Source organism: Grampus griseus, assembly GCF_964374135.1.
Source record: "Grampus griseus genome assembly, chromosome: 17".
NCBI lineage: Eukaryota > Metazoa > Chordata > Mammalia > Artiodactyla > Delphinidae > Grampus > Grampus griseus.
Genome location: NC_139011.1, coordinates 2259696 through 2279861, shown reverse-complemented (window position 1 = coordinate 2279861; position 20166 = coordinate 2259696).

The following is a 20166-nucleotide window of genomic DNA, read 5'->3' as shown; positions in this document are numbered from 1 at the left end:
TGTAATTCTTTTCCTTTCCTCTTTCTAAAATTATACTAGTTTTTTTTACCTGTTTAACTGGGAAAGATTACATGACACCTGGGAGCAAAAGAAAGCAAAATGCAGATCGTGCACGTCGGGGCTGTCTGGAAAGTCTCCCTTTTCAGCAGAAGCTGCTGGCCGTGATGTGGGGTTCACACGGCGGCCGTACAGCCCCACAGGCTCCGTGCTGCCTCCCCGCGGGGGCTGTTCTCAGGGGCAGATCCACCTGAGCTGTTCAAGGGGCCAAGAGCCCATTTCACAGCCCGATTCTGAGCTTTGGGAAGAAGTTCTGTAGATGCCTGGGGGTGAGAAGGGGAGGTCAAATGTGAGGGGCCCCTCGGCAGCCCCGCAGGATCACAGCAGGTCATGTAGGCTCCCCTACGTGAGGGGAGGGACCCCTGCTAGGAAACCAGTTAACTCTGAAGAAAACGAGTAACTCTGTTTGAAGAGCGCTGTTTAACACAAAAACCACGTGACTGAGGTATCATTCACATACCATACGTAGTCCGTTGACCTACAACGTGCCATTCATAGCTCTTCGTATATTCACGGCTGTGCTGTCGATTTTAGAGCATTTTCGCCACCTGATGAAGAAACCCCGACACCCTCCACCCCAGGTCCCCGCCCCATCCCCTTTGCAACCACGAATCTGCCCTCTGTCTCCAGGCATCTGCCTGCTTTGAACGTTTCCTACAAATGGAATCACACGCGTGTGGTCTCCCGTGTCCGTCTGCTCTCACCGAGCCTCTTGTTGCCAAGGTCCATGCACGTGGTAGCCTGTGTCAGGGCTTCGTTCCTTTTCTAGGGCCGAATCGCATCCTGCTGTGTGGATGGACTGCACGCTTTACCTACATCAGGTGATGGGCGTGCTGGCGGTTTCCACCTTTGTCTGTTACGGATACGACTGCTATGATCGTCCGCGTACACATGTTTGCGTGGACGTACGTCTTCGTTTCTCTTGGGCGCGTACCTAGGAGCGGCGTCTCTGGGTCATGAGGTAACTGCATGTTTATGTTTTGAGGAGCCGCCAGGCTTTCCCAGAGCAGCTGCATCATTTCACACCCCACCGGCCGTGTGTGAGTGTCCATGTTTCACCTCCTGGCCAACACTTACCGCCTATCTGCTTGATTCTGGCCACCGTAGTGGGTGTCACGTGACATCTCACTGCACATTTAACAATTAAGCCAAATTTTACAAACTTGCTTCACCCCCCGAGACCCCTCTGAGGAGCCAGGATGCAGGACAGGGTGTGGCCCCCACCCCCAGCTCCCCGGGACACGCTGGCCTGGCACAGTGCTGCCGGGGATGCCTGTGGCTCTGCGGTGGCTACGTGCTGTGACTGGGTGCCCAGGGCCCGCACGGGGCGGCGCTCAGTGTCAAGTAAACGCGGGAGTGAATGAGCGAGGGGGGAAGCAGTGGAGGGCTGGATTTCCCCACGCCTACGGAGGCCGGACAGAAGGAAGGGTGCTGGAGAGGGACCGGGAGACCACGCACAGCGGCCGAGAGCAGTGGCGCCCTCGTGGGTTCCTGGCTGAGCGGTCCTGACAGCTCTGCCTCGGGTTCCTCATCAGTGAAACAGACGCCGCAGAGGGTTGTTCTCTTAGGTTGGCTTCCCCTAGCAGCAGGCTCTGTAAGTTGGTGATGAGGGTGCTCTGCTCCTCATTCTTTCGGGGACCCGAGGAGGGAGGTGAGTGTTGGTGTAGCTGCAATGGGAGTGTCCAGTCCTAGCGAGGTGGCAATAGTGGAATTTTAGGTGCCAAAGTGGACCATCAGAGATGTGTTTTAGCTTCAGGATAGGCCTCCATGTTCCTTTTTGTGCGGTGCCTCTGAAGCAGGGAGGGCAGAAGCTGCTGTTGCACCCATTTGCTGGATGTGGAGACTGAGGTCAAGTGAGCCCAAGGGGAGCCGCCTTGGGGCCTTCCTTTGGACCACCTGGAAGAGGCGCAGGCTTTCAAGCCAGTTCTCACCTCCTGGATTGATGATTTGCCAACAGAGGCTGGGTTTGCTGCTGTACAAACAGTCCAGCCTCAGTGAGGTAACAATGAAAGGGTCTGTTTCTCTTCGTGCAAAGTCAGCTGCAGGTTGGGGGGGTGGTGAAGCTGGGGTGGCGGGGGTGGGGGGTGGGGGGTGGGGGGGAGGGTGAAGCTGGGGTGGGGGGGCTCCACGGAGTCATCCAGAGCCTCTGGATGACAGAGCCCCCTTCTGGGGCGCTGAGGACAGTGCAGGAGGGGAAGACAACTCCCGGCTGGTCTGTGCTCGGGCCTCGCAGCCCGCTGGGAGATGGCGGGCAGACAGAATGTCTGGGGACTCCACTGTCCTCTCACAGCCCCCACAAGGGACTGTGGGGGAGCCTGTTTCCTTAGCTGAACAGTCGGGGGGGACCCCATCTCCCGCTGAGGTTTGTGGGCCTGAAACACGATCGTGGTATAATCGGGTGGTGCTTGATAAATGCTTAGAGCCCAGCCGGGTGCTGGATTTGGGGGTGGGGGACCCCCATGCCTTGGAGCCCTGCATTGTCCGAGTGAGTGGTGGAACTCGGGGCCGGGAAGGGGAGCCGGGGGTGCGTTCCGGGGCAGCCTGCATCACTGGGGGGGAGGGGGAGCAGCGGTGGCTCATTGGGAGGAGGCGGGCCTGGGGCCACTTAACAGTTGACTGTCACTGCTGAGTGCTCCCCGGGGCCAGCCAGGCGCGCTGGCAGTGACATTAGCCAGGCTGCAGGAGTTGGCACAGACTTGCAGGCAGGATTTAGGGGCTCCAGAGGACTGCTTAACGCGCCGGCTTCTTTGTCCTCCTGCCCCAGCGGGGAGGGCGGGAGGGAGGCCAGGAGAATGCTCTTGGGATGTGGCTGTCTGTGGCTGTGCTGTCTGACCAGCAGCCCCAGCCCTCAGTCCACGGACCACGTGCTGGATCAGGGCTGATCCCACCCCTCATCCCACCAGCTGTCACCCAGACTCCCATGTGACACCCCAACCCGGCCTCTCCCGTGGGCCTCCTCTCCCTCCTCCAGCCTTTGGGTTATCTGTCCCCCTTCCCCCCCAGGCCTAAGCTCTGGGGGCCCCAGGGATGGTCTGCACTGCAGTGCTACAGGCTTCAAGGAAGAGGGTGGGGTTGGGGAGTCGGGCCGGGTTTCCCCTCACGCCCTGATTCTGAGGGGCACGGCGGTCCCTCCCCAGCGTCCTCCCCGGTCAGCCTGGAGTCCAGTGCCGGGGACCCCCAGCTGTGCAGTGTGCCAGCAGACACCTCATTGAGCAGCACCTCGTAGGTGCTGGCGGAGACGCAGGGCCCCGATGCGGAGGCTGGTGGGCGGAGCCCCTCACCCCGGGCCAGGTGCAGATGCTGGGCTGGGCTCTGGCCCCTGGAGGTGGTCTCGGCAGCCCCTGCCTTACAGCCTGGGGCTCGGTGGTCTGAGCGGAAAGGGCTTGGCTCTGGGCTCTCGGGCAGGAAGGGGCCTCAGGGAAGGGGGGCTGAGATGACGGCCCAGGCCTCACCTGCCTCCTGGCCGCTTCCTGGTCAGCCACACCTGCTGCTCGGGCTGCGGGTGAGGCAGCGGGTCTCTGCATCCTCCGCGGGACACCTCTGCTGGGGCATGTGGCCCTCTTCACTGGCCCTGGAGGCTGGGGACAGGTCCTGCCTCCTCGGTGAGTGCCCAGCCTGTGGGGATGCCTCCCAGGGGTCTGCTCGGTGTTCCTTGCCCTGGAAAGCCTCCCCCTCTGTGTGGCCCTGGCCGAGCGCTGGTCGCTGCTGGTCGCTGCGGCCTCAGCTGCATCTCCGGGACCAGGACTTCTAGGGAGAAGGCCGTGTCCCCTCTGGAGGCCCGGTCCTCTCCTCTGCAGCCCAGGAGATGTGCCAGGCTGCCCAGGCCCCCAGGCCTTCACCCACGCTGGTCCCTCTGCCCCAGCACTGCCTCTCATCCCCGGCCGACACTGGCCGGCCTGTGAGACCCGGCGCCGGGGCCACTTCCTCGGGGTGCTCTGTGCTGGTTCCGCGCGGGTGAACAGCCCCGCCTCCACGTCCTGCACCTTCACGGCACCCAGCCAGTCGCTCCCAGCGGGGAGCCTGGAGCAGCGAGGGGCCCCTCCCACTGATGGCCTGGCCTCTCCCGCCAGCTGCCTGAGGGCTCAGAGCCGTCTTTATCCATCAAGTCCCGTGCGTTGGGCACTGACCTGGGAACTGGGGAGGGCACCATGTGGCGAGCAGGATAAACAGGTGAGTGGGATGGAGGACGGACACAGCAAGCAAAGAACAAGGACTTCTCAGACAGCGGTGAGTGCAGAGAGCGAGGAGGGAGGAGGGCCCGGGGCCCTTCACACGGGGCGGGCGTCAGGAGCCGGGTGAACCCAGCTGTGTTTTATCACACCTGCCCCCAGCTCTGTCCTCCAGGTGTAGAGGGGCCTGGCTTAACCTTCCAGAACCATCATCTGTATTGTCCTCACCGTCACTGTACCACTCCCGGGGAGCCACCCTTTCCGCTTCACAGAGGGCTTTTGCATCGGTCTCCTCATTCACGGGGTTCTCACATCAACCAATGGGGCCAGCAGGGGCGGTGTTGTACCCGTTTTACAGATAAGGACGCTGATACCAGAGAGGGGAGATGGGCCTGCCTGCAGGCTGAGGGTGGACAGCTCCACAGATGGGCGCTGAGAATGGATGGACAGATCAGGGAGGGCTGCCTGGAGCAGGCATGCTGAGGAAGTGGCTTAGAATTGGCCAGCTTAAAGCAGAGGCTCTGGAGCCCCAGCTCTGCCCCACTCCTCTGAGGCTTCGAGAAATCCCCTCGGCTCTCTGGCCTCAGTTTTGTCATCTGCAACATGGGCACAACCTGGACTTTGCCCAAGGCCCTTTCTTCTCTGAGGTTTTGTGCCTTGACTCTTTTCAGATGAGATGGCAGGGCCACCTGAGGGGCTGTGTTCCAGCTGTGGGCAGTGGGGCTGTGGCATCATGGGAAGGGCCAGTGGAGGTGTTGGTCTAGGAAACTGTCGTCCTTAGCAAGCTGGACTGGAGTGAGGGGAGGAGCCGGGAACCTGCTGGTCGCTCAGCCCAGTGCCTGCAGCTGCCGTGATGATGGGAGGGGAGAGGGATGCCCTCGAGAGACGCCAGGGGGAAAATCTGCCTGCCCTTTGCAGTCCGCAGCCAGTTGCCTGGGGACACCGGTGGCCAGGTGACTGACCCATCCAGCACCCCAAGGGGATCTCTCTAAAGCCATAGATAAGATTAAGTGCTGGAGCTGGGGCCACCTGTGTGGATCTTAATGGCTAACTCCAATTTGTGGAGTGTGAGCAAACCTGGCGGGAAATGTGGTTCATCCATCGGAGGGGAAAACGGTCTGACAGCCACATGGTCAGAAAGGCTTCTGTTTGGTTTCGGGGCTGGGTTAAGTGGGGGGAGACACCCTGTTTCTCTTTCAGGACTAGATGCCGGATCAGCACACTGGCAGACGTTTGTGCCATCAGCAGAGGCTTGGTGACCTTGTGCAGTGCTGCCACGTACAGTCGCTCAGGCTGTGCACCTCACAATTCTATTGTGGATAGCGACCCACGCCACGTGACTTTATTTTGTGTGAGGTTTGAAACCAGGGCTGGCCAGGGTTCCTCCCCTCCCCCGCTCTGGCAGTAAATGCTAATGCTACTCTTCCTTTAGGTCTGTCCAGTTCAAATGTCCCCACCTTTGGGAAACCTTCCTAGAGCCTCCTGGGTAAAGCTAATTGCTGCCTTCTCGATTGTGACAGGCCACAAATGGCCATAGAGTTCCTCCCCTCCTGTCCCTGCCCCTTTGCAAAGTGACCTTGCAACTCTTCCTATCAAGAGGCAGAGCCAGCTTCCCACCCCTTGATGGTTTTGGCTCTTTGGCCTGCTTTAGCTGATGGTACAGTAGCACATGTGAAAAGAAGACGCTTGCAAAGTGTTTAAGCTTTGGGACGTGCCCTACCTTGCAGCTCTTGGGCACCCAGGGGTGACCACATGAATGAGCTGGGCTAGCCTACTGGCTGATTAAGAACACATGGACCAGTTACCTCTAATAGCCCTTTGGACAGCCAGCCAGATGCCGGACATGGGAGTGAGGCCATCTGACGGTAAACGCACACCTGAAGCCAGACAGCATCCGTGGTGCAGAGATGAACCATCTGGCTGAGTCCTGTTCAGATGACCAGCTCACAGGATTGTGAAAAAATAAATGATTATTGTTTTAAACTACTAAATTTTGGGATCATTGTTACACAGCAGTAGCTAACTGATACACCTGTGTTCCCACAGCACTTTATTCCCACATCACTATTACTGCTTGGATAATCCTTGTGCTAGTGACATTACTGTGGTTAAAAGAACAAACTTCAGAGTCAGAAAGACTTGGATTCAAACCCAGTTCTGTTGAATCCTGGTCTGTGGCCTGGACATGTCACTTAATGTCTCTGAGGCTCAGATTCCTCATCTGAAAATGAGGACTAAAACTCCGAGATTCCAAGCTCACTGGTTATTGTAATGATTAGACATACGCGAAGAACTTAGTCTTAGTACAGGCGGCACTCAGTACACAATAGCCGGTATCTTTCCCTGCTGGCCTACACACAACTCGTCGTGGCCCTTCCCAGGATCCCCGTGACCTGGGTGGGGGAGGGGCTTGTCTTGACCTGGGGGTGCTTGGGCTGAGAACTCCCACGGCCAAAACACCCCTGCTCCTCCGAGGCCCTTTCCTCCACACCCCAGGAGACTCACCCTTCCAGGGAGAGCTGCTCTCCCGTTATTTCTGGGAAGATTTTTATTCATCGTTCATCTTGGCATTTATTGTTGACATTCCAAGAACAGTCAAACAAGATTAATGGCCCGTCTCCAGGACCAAGAGGCGGCTAGCCTCCCTCACTGTAATTCAATTCTACCTATTGACAGCATCAGAGGTGCCTGTGTGGGGGGAGGGGGGGCCGGGGGGGGGGGCCGGGAGGAGGGGCCGCAGGCTCTGGCCCTGCGCGGGACCGGCCGCTGGGGGGAGTTAATGCCCTTAGAACACCTGGCCTGGGGAGGCTGGGGCACTCCTCGGGCACGAGTTAGTCTGTGCAGCCTGGCTGGAGGTTGAATGCCCTGCCCTGTCGCTGTTATCATTGCTCTTGTGTCGTCATCTCTGACTGCGGTTTCCCTCCCCGTCGGACGGGGTGATACTCTGCTGCTTGCACTTAGCTGGTGCTCCTTAAATGTGGTCTCTCGTCCCCTTCTCTGCTTTGCCCCGACACAGTACCTTGGGCTGGACGACGCACGCGCCCTCTTCCCTGCTCACCTGTGGTGGGCGATGCCTGCTCAGTGATGTCACGGTCGCCCCTGGTCCCTGCACTGGGACCAGGGGTGGGCCTGGGCCACAGATGGGGAGATCCTGCCTCCCACGTCAAGTGGCCACAGTCTGCTTTGGGGCCAGAGAGAGGCAACGCGGCTGACATTGGCCCAGCTTTAGGTCTTCAAAGGGCACTGTGTCCATCATCTCACCTGACCCTCCGCACAGCAAAGGATTAGACAGTGGCTGTGGGTCAAGCAGACTTGAGTCGTGGAGCCCTGGCTCCTCTGCTGATGGGCTGTGTGGCTTTAAGTGGTTGCCCGACCTCTCTGGGCTTTAGTTTCCCATCTGTCAAACGTGGTGATAACAGTGTTGGTGTGAGGCTGGAAGGAAGAGGCACAGGCCCCAGGCTTGCATGGCACCTGCTGTGCTCAGTAAGTTTAAGTTCTCCATATCTCTGTCCCCACCTGCAAAGGGGTGAGTCCCCTGTCCCTGCAGGATCCCAGATTGGCTCTGAGCAGGTACCAATGTCTGAGGATAATGAAGTAGCTGGGGTTGTAGCTGGGACTTTGAAGGGTGGGAAAGACATGTGCATGCATGTGTGTGTTCCTGTGTGTGTGTGTGTGTGTGTGTGTGTGTGTGTGTGCCTGGGCTCCCACCCCTCTGTGCTCCTCTCCTCACATAGCTTCCTCTGTCTCTCTGGTCCATCCTGCCAGGGAGGAACCCTTCTGTGGCATAAGTGAAAGGCTCCCCAAGAGGATCCTAAAGGTGTAAGAAGGCAACTTGCTTGCATACCCCCAGTGCCGGTAGGCTCACCACCTCACAGACAATCCACTGTCTTTGCACAATGCTGGATTGTGCGCACGTCCCTCCTTGGACTAAGCCAGGCCACACTCTTCTCCCTGCCCCTGGCTCTTCCCACAGGAGCCCCCTAGACAGCGCCCCTGCCCCAGGCCCCCTTCCAGGTGAGCTCTCCAGTCTCCTAGTCTGGTCCTGGTCGCCTTCCTCCAGGCACAATCAGCTGAAGGCCCAGCCTGCCCTGAAGGAAACCCCAGGTTTCACAAGCATCTTCCTTCTCCTTCCCCCACACCACACATTTGGGTCTGGACTAGTGTTGCAGAAAATGCACTTGTACACACATATGCACTCATAGGACACACACATGCACACATAGGTCCAGACACGCACAGGCACGATTGCACACACAGGCACAAATGCTTTGTGGACACAACTGGTGGCCGGGGAGAGCCAAGAGAGCCAGGAGGCAGCCCTGAGTGGCTGAAGGGTAGGTCACGTGTGCACAGCCTGGTGTACCCTCCTCCTAGCCTCGGGGGGCAGCCTTTCCAATGAGTTTTGTGGGGTGAGGGGCCCTGAAGTTGCCTCTGGCATCTCCCCTGTACCCCTGGTTAAACATTCCCTGGGCCAAGATGCCACCTCCTGTACCAGCTGACTGTCCCACCTGTCGCTGACAGCTCATGGGGACAGGAAAGGCCTCCTGCATCCTCAGAGCTGGCTCTCCCAGCCCCCTCCCACCTGGGCTGCCGGCCCCCGGGGCCTCGCCAAGCCCAGGCTGGCACAGGCTGGCAGTTGATGTGTTTATTTGCCTGGCGGCGGGGATGGGCGAGAAGGCTTGGCGGTAGCTGGTACATTTTGTAAGCAGTCATCTCCTGGCACCTTCTGCCGCAGCGTGTGGGCCGGCGGATCCTGTTCATCGTGGCCCGCGGCCTGCGGCCCCCTCGCCTGGCAGCCTCACTTCCCTCCCCTGGAAGGATGGAGCTGTTCTGACCCCTAGCAGCGTTATCTGTTATTCCTGGGCACATGGCTCTCTCCTGGCACGTGGATGGAGCCAGGGCCTAAGCACAGGACCCGGCAGGTGGGCTTGTGGGGGGGCAAGGGTGGCAGGCAGGGGATGGCTCTGCATCGGGGCCTGCAGCCGGCCAGGCCCAGGTAGGATGTCAGAGACATCGTCTCGGTTGATTCTCTGCTCAGCACTGCATCTATTTCATCAGCAAGGAGACAGGCGGGAGAGGCTGAGGCCCCACGCGAAGTCACGCAGCCGGGGCAGGTGGCGCTGATCCCAGGTCCCCCTGGTTATAGCCAGCCGTGGTCAGACCTGGAGTCTGGGCCCACCACAGAGTGAAAATTGGAACCCATTGTTCCACAATTATTAATTATTAATAAATTCAAGATGGTGAAGCTTTCCCTGCCTTCAGTTTCCTCACCTCTAGGAGGGACGCAGGACGCAGCCCAGCGCCAGGCCTGGGGTCCAGCGGGGGCAGTGAGCGGGGCAGTATTAAGCAGGGCTCCCACAGGGGAGTATGTCTGGCACCGTTATTAGTGCTGTTCTTTGTGGAGAAATGATGGCATGCGTGGGAAAGACAGCGACAAATTAACCCTACGCTATTGACAGGCAGCCCAAAGTGCGCCCGTGTGATTAATTCCTGCCCTCACGCACACGCACACCCAGCATTGCGGGTGCTGGGTCTTTGCAGGGTGTAGGCCTCGCCCGCCCTGCGCTCACTCCGACTTCTGCGCTCTCTTCCTGGGCCACACAGGCTGCGGGGCTGGGGGGTTAATAGGAAGCGGGAAGGAAACGGGATTTGTGTTTCTGGTAGAAGGTTCGCTCTTATCTCTCCATTGGGAGGCCAGACCCAGCCTGCTGTGTGGGTGGCGGCTGGACCCCTCAGCTGACCCCCTTGGGAGTTGGGTGGCCAGGTTGCTGGTCCCCAGGAGCCATGGCCGAGGGGCTGGCAGGCGCAGAGTTGGGGCTCCCCTGGCTTTGCTGGGCAGGCAGCCCTGGCTTCTCCCGATGGCCTGCCTAGTGTACCCCCCACCCCAGGCCATGCCTCCCGGGGTCCACGCAGCCAGCCTCACGTGGCAGCTTTGCTCCACGGGGCCTATGGGTGCTCTGATGTGTGCAGTCCCTCCCCTCCACCTCCATGGCTCTGCCTCAGTTTCCTTTGGGAGGACAGTCCCTGTGGCCTCCTCACTGGGGCCCAGCCTCCAGCCTCATCTGCCCCCTCCACTGACAGCCACGGTCAGCGCTCCGCTGTGCTGTCATCTCTTTCCGCTCTAAAACCATCAGCGGCTCCCCGCCCCCTACCTGGCAGCGTCCCAAGTTGTGGATTTCTGGAGCTGCTCTCCTCTTCCAGCCGATTTCCTCCCTCTTGGCCGTCCCTAGTGCCCTGTTCTGATGCCCGCGAGCCCAGCTCCCTCATCCATCCCTTCAAGTCCTTTCTCTGTCGTTTGCAAAGCAGGTCAGAGTCATCTATGGTTCCTCAGCGCCTTGGTCCTCAGCCTGGGCTTGGGGGGCTTGGGTGACAGGCCCCCAGTGCCTCAGCCTCATGCTCCATCGGCCTCCCCCCGCCAAGTCTTCAAACTGCTCTGGGTGGGGTGGGGGAGGGGAGGAGGGCAGATATGCTGGGAATCACAGCCCACCCCTCGGGACTCCTGACGATTCAAGTGCTATCAGCCTGGTGCAGGCTCTGCCAGCCCTTCATTAAGAATCCCACCGGACTCGGTACAGCCCAGACCTCAGAACCCTGAGCTTGGGGCTGCTCTCTCCCTGCACAGGGGGTGACTTGTGTTCCCCAGGCCCCTACACGTTTCCACGTCTATGTTTCTGGGTTCCCCCTCCCCACAACTGGCTGCCGGGGGACCCCCTGTGGTCACCTCTTGGAGGTCCCCAGAGATCTTGTCTGAAGCTGAATCAGCTCAGGAATCGAGTCCTGGGACTTCCCTGCTGGTCCAGTGGTTAAGAATCTGCCTTCCAATGCTGGAGATGCGTGTTCGAGCCCTGGTCAGGGAACTAAGATTCCCACATGTCGCGGGGCAACTAAGCCTGCACCCCACAACTACTGAGCCTGTGTGCCTCAACTAGAGAGCCCGCGTGCTGCAAACTACAGGGCCCACGCGCTCTGGAGCTGGTGCGCCACAACTATAGAGAAGCCTGTGCGCTGCAATGAAGATCCCGTGTGCCGCAACTAAGACCCTACGCAGCCAAAAATAAATAAATATTAAAAAAAAAAAGAAGCGAGTCCTGCACATTCCTGCTGGAGACATGAGGGTCCCACTTGCCACAGGGACCGATGCCCTGGCCCTCGAAGGCGGGTGAGGGTTCCTCTTAGTTTGGGGATGGCCCTCTGTGCACTAAGACACCTCACACCCTGAGCTAGGATGCCCATCTTTGAGGGAGACAAGGATCCTTTCAGCTCTGGCTCTGCCAGGGGAGTCCTGAGGTGCTGCTGGGTGACCAGATCCCAGGTCTGGTCTGTCACTGATGTGACATGGACACAGATCCAGGAGCCTGGCTTCCTTGGTTCAAGCTCCAGTCACCACTGTGACTTCAGGTAAGTTACTTAACCTCTCTGAACCTCAGTTTCCTCACCTGTAAATTTGGGAATCTCTACGTTTGTTGTGACTTTATAATAAGTTCAAGGTGCTTAATGTATAAAAGTCTCCTGGATTTAACTGGTTCTGTTGGTGGGGTTTCTGGGGCCCTCTCCCCAAGCCTGCTGTAGTCCCGGCCACCAAGGCCAGGTCTGGTGTTTGCGCTAACCCTTCTCCTAAGAGCTGAGGTCATGGCCTCTCTTTGGGGTTTTGAAAAGCAATGGGACCTCTCCATCCTTTTGCAGAAGAGCAAGGCTTTCTAAGATCAAACCACGAGGCTCTGATACAATCTGAAAGGGACATCGATCTGTCACAGATGTGCAGGTCTGCAGCGCGAGCCCCTGGAGAGGGAGATGAGAGCTCTGCCTAGTCAGTTGTCTTGTGTTCTGAGTCGTCTCTTTGACCCCGTAAAGAGGGTCGGGTTCCAGTGACTTGGAGGATGCTGCCGAACTCTCTTCTAGAACACCCGGGAGCAACTGTGGAGGCCGCCACCTCTCACTCCTGGGGCCTGGGGGGCGGACACTCGTCACCTGACGGCCTACAGGAAAGGAGGGGTTAGACCAGTCAGCACCACGGACAACACCACCAGAGGCGTTAACTTGCTGTTGGCCATGAGCCGGCAGCCTCAGAGGGGGACAAGTTTTCCAAGGCAGCAAGGGGCAGGGCCGGGTGTGCAGGCATCTTGTGGGGCTGTCGCAGGAGTAGAGATGCTGGCGGCCAGCTTCCTGTCAGATGACCACTGGGGAGGGGACCGAGCATCCTGCACCCCACTGGGGACTCCCTGAGCACAGTTACGCTGGGGCTGGAAGGCCAGGGTGCAGGGCTGATGGGGGAAGCTGGGAGGACGCCCTGGCTCAGTGGCCTGCATGGGCAGTGTCTGTGCACGGACAAGTACCCACTTGGCCAGGACATGTGCTGTCGGTCAGGGAGCAGCCTCAGTGAGACCCCTTGGAGGGGACTTTCTTGACACTGCACTGTACCCCTTTGGCCATGCACGTCCATGGCTCCTCTGCCTGGCCATCCTGGAAGCCCCAGGACACTCAGTCTGCACAGTGGCAGCTGGGAGGATGGGGGTGTCCATGCCCCTGAGCAGGACCCCACCGGTGGGCCAGGAGAGGGCAGACAAATGCCCAGCCTCCCGTCTCCAGGGGACACTTCTGATGGGTCCTCAGCTCCCAAGTTATGACCTCTGAGACCCCGAGTCTTGTGCATCTGAGGTGACCCCTCTCCTGAACTCCTTACTCATGGCAGGGGCGTGAGTCAGACCACTGACAGTCTAGGTGTGAATGCACCCGCTGGGCAATCTGGGCCTGCCCTTGGGCTGTGTGAGTCTCACTTGCCACGTCAGTAAAGTGGGGGCAGTGGCACCTCACTTCCCGGGCTTTGCTGAAGAATGAACAACATAAAAGTGGATAACAACGAGATTTTGCCTAAGTGCTGCATGTGGGGCTGGGCGGGGGGCTGACCACACTGTGCTTATGCAGCCCTGGTCTTTGCTCCACTCGGGGGGCCTGAGGCCCTTATGCTCAGGCTCTCCTCAGTGCCTCCCAGAAACGCCACCATGTAGGTTACAGCCCCCACCCCGCTGTTTCCTCCTCCTCCCGGACGCCGCCAGCTGCCCTTGTGGCCGGGTCAGTCCAGGAGGTGGGCCCTGCTCCAGGCAGAGCTGCTCCGGAGGCACCGTCTGGGAGGGCGGGGCTGCTTGGATGGACGACTTGGCCGTGCTAAGCGGGGAGTGGGGCCGGCGGGAAGATGGAGAGAAATAACGGCCTTCCCTCCTGACGCCTGCGTGGCTGCAGCAGGGGGCGCTAACACGCAGGCTGTTGACGTGCCCTCATAGAACAGGGACTGGGATTCGTCTCTGCCCAGCACAGCCTTGGGGATCGAGTGTGCTCTCAGTCACCTCTGGGAGGGACGATTCCTCCTTGGAGATCCTTGGACCGCGTGGCCTGAAGGACTGGGGATTCCAGCTGAGGCGGGGGAGGGTTAACATCCCAGGGGGCGTCAGCGTCAGCGAGGGGACAGGAGCCTGCGAGGGGGACGGTTTGGTGAGTCCACAGGAGTTGTCCAGAATGCTGAGTTGAGGAGGCCCCGGTGGGGATGGACGAGGGGGTTGCCGAGGACCTGGGAGACCGTGGCCGGCTTGGTCAGTGGGGTCTGGGACAAGCCGCAGGGGGGACAGCAAACTCCGCTGCAGCTGCCTGGCCTCTGGCCAGTCCCCTCCCAGAAGAAGCTGCTCCCTGCCCAAGCTGAGCTCTTGGGGTATTGGCTTTCCACGGCTCTCACCTGAGTGGTCCATGGATGGTTCAGAGGGTCCAGGACCGCCTGCCAGTTCCTGTGTACATCTCTCTCTGGGGGGAGATTCCCAGCTTTCCTCAGGAACTGAAAAGGGCCCACGGCCGACAGCGGACCAAGCATCCTTGTTCCGTCAGCTGCCCCAGGTGGGCACATCCACACCTGTGTCTTCATTGGCCACTGTCCTGCCCAAGCCCCTGACGCCACGGCGGCGCCCCAGCCCCACTGGACATACTGAGTGCTGGAGCTCCAGAGAGCTCCCCGCCCGGTACTCCACCTGGAAGCCCCCCGGCTTCTCACACCCCGTCTCTCATCTCCCTGCCTTCTCCGCTCCCACTTTGCTGGTGGCATCACCACCACTCCCGTCTCCTGCCCTGGAGTCCTCAGGGGAGTCTACTGCTTCCTCTGCTCAGCACCTCTCAGCCTGCTCCGGCCCTCCTCACACCACACACGGAGGCTCCCATCCAGTCTCCCGGCCTCTCCTTCACCCCCTGCCTGCCTCCCATCAGCTGACATGGTGGCCTTGGAAGACATACTGGACCTTCTTTCTCTCCCCGCTGTTGGAAGCACATCCTCGTCCAGTCCCACTTCCCCATGGGCTGCAGAGTGAAGTGGGGCTCCTGAGTCCTGTACACGGTCCCTACCGTGGGCCCCACCCTGGTCCAGCCCTGTCCTCCCACGTCTCTTGCCCCCTCTCAGCCCAGCCATCCTGGCGTCAGAAGCTCCCAGGACCCTCCAGAAGGTCCCAGCCCACCTCCACAGCAGCCTCAGGGCACCTGGCTGGGCTTCCCCACACCCTTCCAGGCAGACAGATACAGACATGGTCTCATGGCCGGATCCAGGTCTGAGTCCACAGCTGGGGTCTATTTGTCAGAGATGCTTCAGAGAAGGGCTCCAGGGCGGCTCAGCCTCTGCCCCCTGGAAGCGTCCAGCCTGTCCTCAAACATATTCTAGACAGAGCTTCACGCCTTTTCCAGGGGACGGGTCAGTGGAATATATTGACCCCACTGGGAGGCACTGCCCTGCTCCGTTTGTGGTGCACCGGCCTCTTGGCCTTCTTTAGGGCCATTTTGGTGATGGGTGAAGTGCCGAGGCCTGAGAAAGATGCAGGAGTGTGTAGGGTGTGGGCAGGGCAGGGGGCAGAGAGGGAAGCAGTGGAGTGATTATTATGGAGCTGGCACTGGTCATAAAGCTCAATCAATTTAAAGCCTGTTTTCTGGATATTAAACTTCACTACCTGTTTCATACCCCTGGTCCTGAGCATGTGCGAGCGGATGTCTGAGCCCGAGCCATCTCCTCAGATGTGCCTGGCCTGAGACTGGTCAGGGCGTCTGAGGATGCCAGGGTCTCCCACGGGGATGCTGGGACAGGGTGGGTTGAGCTCTGGCCTCAAACCGTGGATGGGGGAGCTGGTTCTGGGGCCCCCACTGGCCTGAACCGCCTCGAGCAGGGCTGGTGAGATGACTCAGTCCTCAGTGCCTGGAGAGGCCCGTCAGGAGGCGAGAGGGCAGAGCCAGTGGCCCCCAGGTGGTGGTGGCTGTGCCTGCCCGAGCTCGCTGCACCCCAGCGGCGCCTCCCAGCCTGCACAGGAGCCGGAGTGGGTCTCCTCCCATCTACAGGTGGGAAAACCCAGGCTCCGAGAGGATGTGAAATGGACACAGGCCACACAGTTGTGCTAGCAGATTTGGGGTGCCCAGTGGGCCCACAGATCACACACACAGTGGGTCATCCACACCGGGGTCCTCTCCTGCCCCACAGCCCACAGAGTGAGGCAGCCCCGTGTGGGGGAAGAGCTGAGCGCTCCTTTCACAACCACAGGAAATGGCACAGCTGTTTGCGAGTTCTGTTCCGCCCTACGAACACCGGGGGGCCCCTCTGAGCCAGGGGGCCCCTGGAGAGAACTCCTGACACTCAGCGTGTGTTTCATAAATGGGGGAGGGGTAGCTGTGGGGCCCTGGGGTCCATCCACCTCCTCCTACCAGTCACCAGCTCTGTTTATGGCGACCTTGACCTTGCTAGTTCATGGAACCTGGGCTTCTCACACTGTAAACTGCCTGGAGTGGGCCCGACTCAGCCTGGGGCTGGGCTAACGCTGCTTTCTGAGGTGTGGACGGGCCCTTACCCGCCTCTGGGAGGTCTGGGCACCGACTGGGCTCAGGGAGGCAGCGGCAAGGTGCCCATGAGCCCCGCCCTTCATCCCTTCACGTAGCAAGTCTTCATCAGGCACTGCCTGTGTGCTAGGGTCACACGGTAGGGGACCCACCTGCTCTGGAGGGAGAGAGGAGCCTCAGCGGGCAGTTCCAGCCCAGAGTGGGATGTCCCATGAGGCGGGAAGCCCAGGGGCCCATGGAAACCCAGAGAGGACCTCGAAATGGGTGATGAGGGACGAGTAGGAGTCTGTCAGGAAGAGAAAGGGAGGGGCATTCAGTGCGCATTGGTAAGTCTGTGGGACGGCGCAGATGCACAGACCGGCTACGTGAAGCTTCAAATAACCCCAGAGGAGGAACTGGAAGAGGGGCAGGTACACTGAGGGAGTCCAGAGGGGGAAGAGATGTCATCCACTGGAAGAGGATGTGTATCTGGGAAGGCTTCCTGGGGGAGGTGGCTCTGATTCAAGGCCCTGAAGGGTTGGGAGGGTCAGACGTGGTGGGTATTCCAGCTGAGGGGCTGCATGGCCTTTCCCAGGTCCCTCCAGCCTTTGTCTTCCTGAGGGATCACCATAGAGTCTCATCTCCTTTGTCTTTGCAACACAGCATAAACTCACCCTGGTGGGTCCCAGAGGCACCTGGGACCTCCTGGACTCATAGATGTCCTGCCCCGGGCACAGGAGGGTTTTCCCTCCCCAGCTTGGCTGCTAACACCCTATGGCTCAGCCTATGGGGGTCCAGGCCTGGGGACAGACCATGGGAAGCCATTGTCCCTTAGAGGGGTGCAGGGCCTAGCATCCACACCTGGCTCTGTCTACAGATATTTGATTGGATAACAGTCGTCACCAATGAGGCTACGTGTCTCTAAGGCACGCGCTGTGCCCTGGGCCCGGGCTATCTGCTTTCCCGTTACCTCTGGTTCTCGCTAGTTTGGGGCGTCCTCAGACGCATTTCACAAATGAAGAGGAGGCTGGACAAGACGGAGTGAGCAGCTGAGGTGCCAGTCGCACTGAGTGGGGATGTCAGGACTTGAACCCAGGTCTCTGGGGGCAAATGCCACGTTGCTTCCGGAGCAGGTGCTGAAGCCCCTCGCTCCCGGGTGGAGCCAGGTCACGCACTACGAGCTCTCGCCCCTGGGCCTCAGTTTCCTCATCTGTCAAGGGGGTGCTGACCTGGCTGCTCTCTGGGCTCCCTGCCAGCGCCCAACTGCCTCTCACGCCCCAGGCGGGCCCTGCCCTGCTGGCTGTGTCCCTTTGCTTCCAGCACCTATGCTGGCTGCCTGCCCAGGGCCGTGTGTCCCCTGGAGGAGAACGATCATTCCGGGCTCCCTCCAGGAACCCACGCTGGGGCGTGGAGAAGGCTCCACTCTTGTTTCCAAAAGCCCCGGCACACTTGCCAGGAGCTGTGGGTGGCAGAGGGAAGCTGACAAGTGGAATAAACTGGGGCCCCATCACTTTTTAGCAGACGTCCCCATAAACAGCCAGTGGCCCCGTGAGGAAGGCATGCCAGGCTGCACGTCGGGAGGAGGGGGTCTCTGCAGGGCCCAGGGATGGTTCTAGGAGGCCAGGCCTGTCCCAACCTTTCCTGAGGCTGCTTGGATGGTGCTATAGGAGTCTCAGCTGGCATTCCCCCTCCCCCCGCAGGCCCAGGTGCCACCACTGATGGGGGTGCAGCCCAGAAGGCCCCAGCTCACCGCCCCCGCTTGCTGTGGGAGCTGGGGACCCCCAGGCAGGGCAACATCCTGGGGCACGTCAGCTGGGGCCTAGCTGGTCGAGCTCCCCGTCCCTCCTGCCCCGTGGCCGGCTGGAGCCTTCCCTCGTGAGCCGGTGGTTTGGGGTCTCAGGATTCTGAGAGTCTGGGTATGTCCGCTCATTCGAGAGAGAGCTCCTGGGGACTTCTGGGAGCCAGCCACTGTTGGAGCTGCTGGCATTCAGCAGTGGATGGAAGAAAGCCCTGGCCCCCGACGGCTGTCCCTGCAGCGAAGAGAGGGCCGTCCTTTCCAGTTCACGTGGCCCTTCTCCCGTGCCCAGCCTCAAGTAAGTGCTTTGTGGACCACAATGGCCTTCAGTCCCGGTGACGACCCTCTAGACAGCAATGCAGCCTCCACTTCGCAGGTGAGGGAGCCGGGAAAGGATGGAGCTGGCCCGTGGACCCAGGCCGGCTGGCTCTGTTGCCCCAGCTCCCAAACCCCGGGGATGTAGGCGGAGGCAAACAGGAACATAGTACCCAGCATCCAGAAAGCTCTGTGACACACAGGGGCAGGGGGTCCGAGCTGCTCTGCTGGCCTGGTGGGCTGCTGGGGGGACTCTCGGAGGGAGCATTTGAGCAGAGATCTTGATGAGGAGAGAGGGTGAGCCCCTCTGACGTGGGGGCGGACAGAGAGCTCCAGGCAGCGTGAGGCCCAAGCAGAAAGGCCTGGCCGGGAGAGTGTGCTGGAGTCGGGGACAGGGGATGAGTGCAAGGGGGGTGGCCGGGGGAGGACTGGCTCCGGGGGCAGCCAGGAACCTGTCCACCTCGTCACAGCTGCTGGAGTGCCTCCCAGTCCTGGACCTGGTGACACATCCCACTGTGGCCCTGCATCTCCTATCAGGGGAGGCCTGACTTCTCAGTGACACATCCCGGGATCTGTCCTCTGCAAACTCCCAGCCTCGTGACCCCACCCCTCCATTATGATCCCATCACTCGACCTTGTAGTTCCACCAGCACAGGCCTAGCGCCCTCATTCCCTCCAGTGTCCTCCACACTAAGAGAAGAGTCAAACTCACCCGTGGCCCAGCCTGGGACCCCTCTGATTTCATCTCCCACCCCCTCCCTCATCCCTCCTCACCTGTCCCAAGGCCACCTCCTCCAGGGAGTCCACCAGAACCCCCAGGGGACGGTGACTGCTGCTTTCTTTGAGCTTCTGCAGTGTTTTCACTGGGATTATCGCCCTCCACTGCCCAGTGTCCCTTTTTGGGAGCTCAGTCCACCTTTGGCCCTGGAATGAGTGCTTCTCTGGGGTTGCCAAGGAGCAGTGGCTGGAACTGGCCCTCTCTTATCCCCCGCAGTTGCCCAAATACCCCTCAGTAGGCTGCTGGGCCCAGGGTCGGTGCCCAGAGACCCCAACCCCAAACTCAGGACATTGGCTTTCTAATGGAAGCCGGGGCTGTATCCTCCCGATGGCCTCCACTGACCCACACAGACGCAGCAAAGTAGGAATCCCGACCTGAGGCCTGGGCTGGAGGAAGTCATCATGGGGGGGGGGGGTCCTCTCTGGGTCCCGTGTCTCCTCACGGGTGCTCCTTAGAGAGCCATGAGGCCACCCCTGGGTCCTGAGACAGGGGGCCTGGTCTGCAGGGGTCCACACTCAGGCACGCGTTGAGTGCAGCCGGCAAGGTGGCCAGATTACCCAGGGAGGCTCGGAGCGTGGCTCCAGGGCAGGCAGGGGCTGGATGGACCTCGGGGGCTGTGCAGTGACTGGGCAGGAGCCCACAGGAAGCAGGGCTGTGGGCCGAGACCCGGATTCACACTGGGAATCAGAGAGATGTGTTGGGGGTAGACTGGCCAAAGGCCAGGAAGAGGCTGTCCTTCCAGTCTGGAGGCCGAGTCAGGGGTCTGGGGTGGACTGGGCCGGGGCGGAAAGCACCACCAGCGGCCGTCAAGGGCGCCACCGTTTCTCAAGCGCCTCCTGTGTGTCCAGCGTCCCCCCCGGACGCTTGTCACTGTTTTCCCGAATGCTCCCATACCCCCAAAGCCGTTCTTCTTAGGGTCCACCTGAGGGAAAGGGGAAGAGCTGTGGGGATGGACAGGCTGAGGTTGAGGTGCCCAAGAGACCCCCGGGAGTGGGGCTGTCTGGGTCTGGAAGCCGGCGGAGCGGGCTGGGCTGGAGGTGAGAGCCCCAGGGACGGGCTGGGTCAAGAAGCCCCCAAGAAGGGGAGCCACACCTCATGCTCCATCAGGACCCATCGGTCAGCCCCATTCTGGCAACGGGCAAACAGAGGACCCGACCCCCTCGCCTGGGCCTCAGTGGCTGCCACGCATGCGACCCTCGGCTCTTCCCTTGGGTCGAGCGGCCCCGGAG